Source organism: Scyliorhinus canicula, chromosome 6 (genome assembly GCF_902713615.1).
Source record: "Scyliorhinus canicula chromosome 6, sScyCan1.1, whole genome shotgun sequence".
Classification (NCBI taxonomy): Eukaryota; Metazoa; Chordata; class Chondrichthyes; order Carcharhiniformes; family Scyliorhinidae; genus Scyliorhinus; species Scyliorhinus canicula.
This window is the reverse complement of record NC_052151.1, coordinates 210,416,532-210,424,194: the sequence shown is the minus strand read 5'-3', so window position 1 is coordinate 210,424,194 and position 7,663 is coordinate 210,416,532. Positions and strand designations below refer to the sequence as shown.

Below are 7,663 nucleotides of genomic sequence, written 5' to 3'. Positions count from 1 at the left end.
AATAATCAATACCTTTTATGTTATTCTCTGTGCAATATATTAATATTTACAATGAACCTGGGAGTGTAATATTGCGAAACTGTACTAAATGCTGCTGTAAAATTTGTTGTTTAAATGTTTGTTGTCGCAGAGCGTGAACACAATTAAACTCATCATGTTTTGCATTCACCATTGAATTCGAAACATTTCTTGACAGGTTTATAGCTTTGACCCAAAGGCACTGCTGAGATTTGAACTCAGGGTCTTCCTGTATACTAAACAGGTGCTTTAACCATCTAAGCCACAGCGCCAACCTTGATTGAGAGTTTGCAAGTTTAGAACAGATTTCAATTATTTTAATTAAACACCAGTATTGTTGATTTCTTATGCTGACTTTGAGAGTGCAAATTAAAATATTCATCCGCAATGGGATTTGAAACTGTAAAAATTGCAGTAATTTCTGAAAGTTATTAATTTATAGCAGTCCTGCAGGGAAGAAGTAAACAAACAGGAAATATTTTACGAATTTTGAAGTGATTAAACATGACTTGAAAACTATAGTGGTATAATGCAGGACAAGACCAGGAGCGAGTTTTTACATTAACCGAAAATCTAGCAAAACTTCTTGATGGCTGTTGCAATTTGGCCAACACAACATTGTCACAATTCTTCCACTTTTCATAAATCATCCTGCATTTTTTATTCTTTTTTCCTACTGTTCATTGGGGAGCAAGCGCCTTGAGACAAAATGAAAGCCCTGACAGGGACTTAAACCCTGGGCCCTCAGATTAAAAGTCTGATGCTCTACCGACTGAGCTACCAGGGCCCATTCTTTAAAATTCCTCATTGCTCACTTCAAACTCTCATATTGTACCTTTTGAATTTTCTTCATTGTTAATTCAGCCTCTCTTGCTCATTTTCCTCACAAGCAGGGCGACAGCCTTCCTTTGGCATCCTTTCTCAAATTCTTCAGCTTGTACTTGCTTTTTACCAGTGACATGTGATGTGACAACTGTTGTTACCCAGAATTGTTGATTTCTTCTGCTGACTTTGAGAGTGCAAATTGAAATATTCATCTGCAATGGGCTTATTAAACTGTAGAAATTGCAGTAATTTCTGAAAGTTATTAATTTATAGCAGTCCTGCAGGGAAGAAGTAAACAAACAGGAAATATTTTACGAATTTTGAAGTGATTAAACATGACCAGAAAACTATAGTGGTATAATGCAGGACTAGACCAGGAGCGAGTTTGTACATTAACTGAAAATCTAGCAAAACTTCTTGATAGCTGTTGCAATTTGGCAAACACAATATTGTCACGATTCTTCCACTTTTCATCAATCATCCTGCATTTTTTATTCTTTTTTCCTACTGTTCATTGGGGAGCAAGCGCCTTGAGACAAAATGAAAGCCCTGACAGGGCCCTCAGATTAAAATCTAATGTTCTACCGACTGAGGTACCAGGGCCCATTCAGAAATGTCCCTCATTGCTCACTTCGAACTCTCATATTGCATCTTTTGAATTTTCATCATTGGCAATTCAGCCTCTCCAGCTCATTTTCCTCACAAGCAGAGCGGCAGCCTTCCTTTGGCTTCCTTTCTCAAATTCGTCAGCTTGTACTTGCTTTTTACCAGTGACTTGTGATGAGACAACTGTTGTTACCCAGGCACCTGCACTGGTACTTCGAGACATTGAAGATGGCATATAGTTTGATAAGAGATGAGTGGGAAGCTGCAGAGACACTGATTCTAATTTTAGAGATAGAATAAAGGGTATCATCTGATGTTTGTTGTGGCAGAGCGTGAACGCAAGTAAACTCATCTAGTAAAGGAGCAAATTATGCAAATTGCAAAGTTTCAGGGTGCAAAAGTGTGTCTGCACCACAACTTCATGGAAAACGCCCCATCAGTTATCCCGCCCGATTCGTTCTTGCTAACATACAGAAATATGAATCGTTCAATATAAAAGCAAATTACTGTGGATGCGAAATTTGAAAAAAAAAACAGGAAATGATGGAAAATATCAGTGGTCTGGCAGCATCTGTGAAGAGAGAACCGAGCTAATGTTTCGAGGCTGGGTCACTCTTCATCAGAGTAAAGCATTTAATCATTCGATCGTTGCTCACAGATATCGCTGAGAAACAGTCAAAATGTTCTTTCTGGTATTCCTCATGTAAATCCTGTCATGCATTCAAAGGAAAATACTGCGGAAGCTGCGACTCTGCGTGAGAAGCTAAAAATGATAGGATTGAGGCTCAAAAAATGAGAGGATATCTTTGGAGCCAGACGCAGTGTTAATTTTTCAAATCCGTGTGATCTTTACTCAGAGCTGAAGCGAGGAGTACATGGAAAGGAGCAGGTGAGGAAAATGGAAGCTGCATGAAATATGGGAGCTATGGAAGGTTGAATCAAGTTTGTCAAAAATTGAGGTAAAGCAAACTAGAAGCTCGGTGCCACAGATATTCTGCCAACGTGTTCTGCATTCACCATTGAATTGGGAACATTTCTTCACTGGCTCCGAGCTTTGACCCAAAAGCAATGCTGAGATTTGAACTCAGGATTTCCTATTTACTAGCAGGCACATTAACCATCTAAGCCACAGCGACAACCCTGTTTGAAGGTTTGCAAGTTTAGAACAGATTTCATTTATTTTGAATAAACACCAGAATTGTTGATTTCTTAAGCTGACTTTGAGAGTGCAAATTAAAATATTCATCTGCAATGGGCTTTTGAAACTGTAAAAATTGCCGTAATTTCTGAAAGTTATTAATTTATAGCAGTCCTGCAGGGAAGAAGTAAACAAACAGAAAATATTTTACGAATTCTGAAGTGATTAAACATGACCAGAAAACTATAGTGGTACACTGCAGGACAAGACCAGGAGCGAGATTTTACATTAACCGAAAATCTAGCAAAACTTCATGATTGCTGTTACAATTTGGCAAACACAACATTGTCACGATTCTACCACTTTTCATAAATCATCCTGCATTTTTTATACTTTTTTCCTACTGTTCATTGGGGAGCAAGCGCCTTGAGACAAACTTAAAGCCCTGACAGGGACTTAAATCCTGGGCCCTCAGATTAAAAGTCTGATACTCTCCCGACTGAGCTACCAGGGCCCATTCTTAAAAATTCCTCATTGCTCACTTCAAACTCTCATATAGTACCTTTTGAATTTCCTTATTTGGTAATTCAGCCTCTCCTGCTCATTTTCCTCACAAGCAGGGCGGCAGCCTTCCTTTGGCTTCCGTTCTCAAATTCGTCAGCTTGTACTTGTTTTTTACCAGTGACTTGTGATGTGAAAACTGTTGTTACCCAGGGACCTGTACTGGTACTTCGAGACATTGAAGATTACATTTAGTTTGATAAGAGATGAGTGGGAAGCTCCAGAGACAGACATTCTATTTTTAGAGATAGAATAAAGGGTGTCATCTGATGTTTGTTGTGGCAGAGCGTGAACGCAAGTAAACTCATCTCGTAAAGGAGCAAATTATGCAAATTGCAACGTTTCAGGGTGTAAAAGTGTGTCTGCACCACATCTTCATGGAAAACGCCCCATCATTTATGTCGCCAGATTCGTTCTTGCTAACATACAGCAACATAAATCGTTTAATATAAAAGCAAATTACATTGGATGTGAAATCTGAAATAAAAAAACAGGAAATGATGGAAAATATCAGTGGGTCTGGCAGCAACTGTGAAGAGGGAACCGAGCTAATGTTTCGAGGCTGGGTCACTCTTCATCAGAGTACAGCATTTAATCATTCAATCGTTGCTCACAGATATCGCTGAGAAATGGAAATGGAAGTTGCATGAAATATGGGAGCTATGGAAGGTTGAATAAAGTTTGACAAAAATCAAGGAAAAGCAAACGAGAAACTCAGTGCCACAGATATTTTGCCAACGTGTTCTACATTCACCATTGAATTGGGAACATCTCTTCACAGGCTCCAAGCTTTGGCCCAAAGGCACTGCTGAGATTTGAACTCAGGATCTCCTGTTTACTAGACAGGCACTTTAACTATCTACACCACGGCGCCAACTTTGGTTGTAGATTTGCAAGTTTAGAACAGATTTCAATTAATTTGATTAAACACCAGTATTGTTGATTTGTTATTGTCTCATCACAAGTCACTGGTAAAAAGCAAGTACAAGCTGACGAATTTGAGAAAGGAATCCAAAGGAAGGCTGCCGCTCTGCTTGTGAGGAAAATGAGCTGGAGAGGCTGAATTGCCAATGATGAAAATTCAAAAGATGCAATTTGAGAGTTCGAAGTGAGCAATGAGGGACATTTCTGAATCGGCCCTGGTCACTCAGTCGGTAGAACATTAGATTTTAATCTGAGGGCCCAGGGATCAAGTCCCAATCACAGCTTTCATTTTGTCTCAAGGCGTTTGCTCCCCAATGAACAGGAGGAAAAAAGAATTAAAAATGCAGGATGATTGATGAAAAGTGAAAGAATCGTGACAATGTTGGTAAAAAGCAAGTACATGCTGAAGAATTTGAGAAAGGAAGGCTGCCGTTCTGCTTGTGACGAAAATGAGCAGGAGAGGCTGAATTTCCAAATAAGAAAATTCAATATGAGAGTTTAAAGTGAGCAATGAGGAACTTTAAAGAATGGGCCCTGGTTTATCAGTCGGTAGAGCATCAGACTTTTAATATAAAGTCCCAGGGTTCAAGTCCCTCTTAGGGCTTTTATTTTGTCTCAAGGCGCTTCTTCCCCAATGAACAGTAGGAAAAAGGAATAAAAAATGCAGGATGATTTATGAAAAGTGGTAGAATCGTGACAATGTTGTGTTTGCCAAATTGTAACAGCAATCATGAAGTTTTGCTAGATTTTCGGTTAATGTAAAAACGCGCTCCTGGTCTTGTCCTGCAGTGCACCACTATAGTTTTCTGGTCATGTTTAATCACTTCAGAATTCGTAAAATATTTCCTGTTTGTTTACTTCTTCCCTGCAGGACTGCTATAAATTAATAACTTTCAGAAATTACTGCAATTTTTACTGTTTCAAAAGCCCATTGCAGTTCCAAATTAAAATATTAATCTGCAATGGGCTTTTGAAACTGTAAAAAGTGCAGTTATTTCTGAAAGTTATTAATTTATAGCAGTTTTGCAGGAAGAAGTAAACAAACAGGAAATACTAAATAGCACCCACCGAAGCCTGCATCGGAGTCAGGGAGTGAGAATCCCTGTTCACCATTTAGAATATCGACCTTTTTTTTGGTATAGGGGGAATTCTAAGAATAGTGGTGGGTTCTCAAATACACAGTCCTGCAGGGAAGAAGTAAACAAACAGGAAATATTTTATGAATTTTGAAGTGATTAAACATGACCAGAAAACTATAGTGGCATAATGCAGGACAAGACCAGGAGCGAGTTTTTACATTAACCGAAAATCTAGCAAAACTTCTTGATGGCTGTTGCAATTTGGCAAACACAACATTGTCACGATTCTTCCACTTTTCATAAATCATCCTGCATTTTAAATGTTTTTTCCGACTGAGCTACCCGGGCCCATTGATAAAAGTACCTGATTGCTCACTTCAAACTATCATATTGTATCTTTTGAATTTTCTTCATTGGTAATTCATCCTCTCCAGCTCAGTTTCCTCACAAGCAGAGATCAGACAGTGTGTAACCCGGGGAGGATCGAGCCAGTGAGATCAGACAGTGTGTAAGCCGGGGAGGATGCAGGCAGTGAGATCAGACAGTGTGTAACCTGGGGAGGATGGAGCCAGTGAGATCCGACAGTGTGTAACCCGGGGAGGATGGAGCCAGTGAGATCAGACAGTGTGTAACCCGGGGAGGATGGAGACAGTGAGATCAGACAGTGTGCAACCTGGGGAGGATGGAGCCAGTGAGATCAGACAGTGTGTAACCCGGGGAGGATGGAGCCAGTGTGATCAGATAGTGTTTAACCCGGGGAGGATGGAGCCAGTGTGATCAGGCAGTGTGTAACCCGGGGAGGATGGAGCCAGTGATATCGGACAGTGTGCAACCTGCCAAAGATGGAGCCAGAGAAATTGGATAGTGTGTCTCCCATGGAGCAACGGCGCACCTTCAATTAAACACACAGCGGTGGCGGCACTGTGGAGCAGGATTAGCTGTGCTGTCTCACAGCACCATGGACTCGGGTTCAACCCGGGCCTCGGGTCACTGTCCGTGTGGAGTTTGCACATTCTCCCCGTACCCCGCATCTGCATGGGTCTCACCACCACAAAGCCAAAGGGTGGGTAGATTGGCCACACTCAATTGCCCCTTATTTGCAAAAAAAAATAATTGGGTACCCTAATTTTAGAGGAAAAAAAGAAGCACAGAGCCTTGCAGCGTGGGGCCCAGGCCATTATGTGCATGTTGGAAGGGTGGGGGCTGGAGAGAGAGAGAGATGCGGGGCACACTGAGAAGCTAATGTGTGGGAAGACCATGAGAATACCCTAACGTTATTGTCAGTCTGAAATTTATGAATGTCTACGTTATCCATACTCAGTTAGTGATCTTCCACAGCCCTCTTGGGTGGGGGGGGGGGGGGGGGGCTCGGAGAAGTTTCAAAGATTAACAGTCTTCTATGTGAAGAAATTCCGACTCACCTTGTTCCAAAGTGCCATTCATTATATTGTGAAATTGTGCCCCTCGACTCAACAAACTTGGGAAACATCTTACCTGCATCTACCCTGTCCTTTGATCTAAGGACTCTTTTGGTTTCAATGCGGTTACCTCCGATTCTTCGAACCTCGAGAGAATTGAGGCCGAGGTTGCCCAATCTGTCTCCCTAAAACAGTGATCTCCGGAATAAGTTTGCTGAACCGTTATTACACTCCTTCTCTGGTGGCTTTACAAGGTGCATGGTTAGAATCTAAAATGAACGGCCTGAGAATGTGGCGAAGCCATATTCAATCAGAATTAAATTGAAAAAGCAACAATTCACAAAACAGCGATGAGGAGGTTGGAAAGTGAGTTGAGCTGAGTTGGTTTTGCAGGGAGCCGACGTTGACAAATGGACAGAATGGCCAACAGCAGAGTTACAAACATGATGTCATTTGTTTCCATTCAAATAATAATTGAAATGAATTGGGCCAGGTAAATAGAACAGCCACATTTCCGAATACAGAGTGTCTGAAAAGAGACTGATGTTAGGGATTTAATTACAGAATGGTCAATCAGAATGAATGCCACCTCTGAAACAGTATACGTTCTCCAGGTATCTGCGTGGATCTCACCCTCAAAACACAAAGGTGCAGGGATAGGCCAGGCTACATTTCTCCTTAATTGAAAACAATTTGGGTACAGTAACTTTATATTTATATGAATTTTAAATTTATATGAAAAATCTCTGAGACAGTATGAGATCAAGCGATGGAAGTCATGATGTTTACTGGAAATTCCCATCGCTGTTTAACACACCTTCCAATTATTAGAATGTGTCTAGTCAATGAGGAATAATGTGGTTCAATTAAATCCCGATGCCTCAACGTACATTACCTCAACAGAGAATTGTCACAGATGTCGTAATCTGTGTGTTAAACTTTTCAGAAAAAAAACAATTTGAATAATTTTGCAATGTCAGTATCTCCATGGAGATCCTGGAGTGTATAAAGTTAGAGCAAAGGGAATATATCACCCAGACTTTAATACAGAACACAGTCGACTGCTGGAAGGGACAGATTGAATTGGCGCAAAA

General features: G+C 40.7%; 3 non-coding genes across 3 annotated transcripts; all 3 read right to left on the bottom strand.

The window, feature by feature from the left end:
* Positions 1-215: 215 nt before the first annotated feature.
* Positions 216-290, bottom strand: trnat-agu. The gene has a single exon. It is a non-coding gene; the product is annotated as a tRNA-Thr (tRNA).
* A 442-nt stretch (positions 291-732) lies between these two features.
* Positions 733-805, bottom strand: trnak-uuu. The gene has a single exon. It is a non-coding gene; the product is annotated as a tRNA-Lys (tRNA).
* A 2,223-nt stretch (positions 806-3,028) lies between these two features.
* On the bottom strand, positions 3,029-3,101 carry trnak-uuu. The gene has a single exon. It is a non-coding gene; the product is annotated as a tRNA-Lys (tRNA).
* Between the last annotated feature and the right edge of the window lie 4,562 nt (positions 3,102-7,663).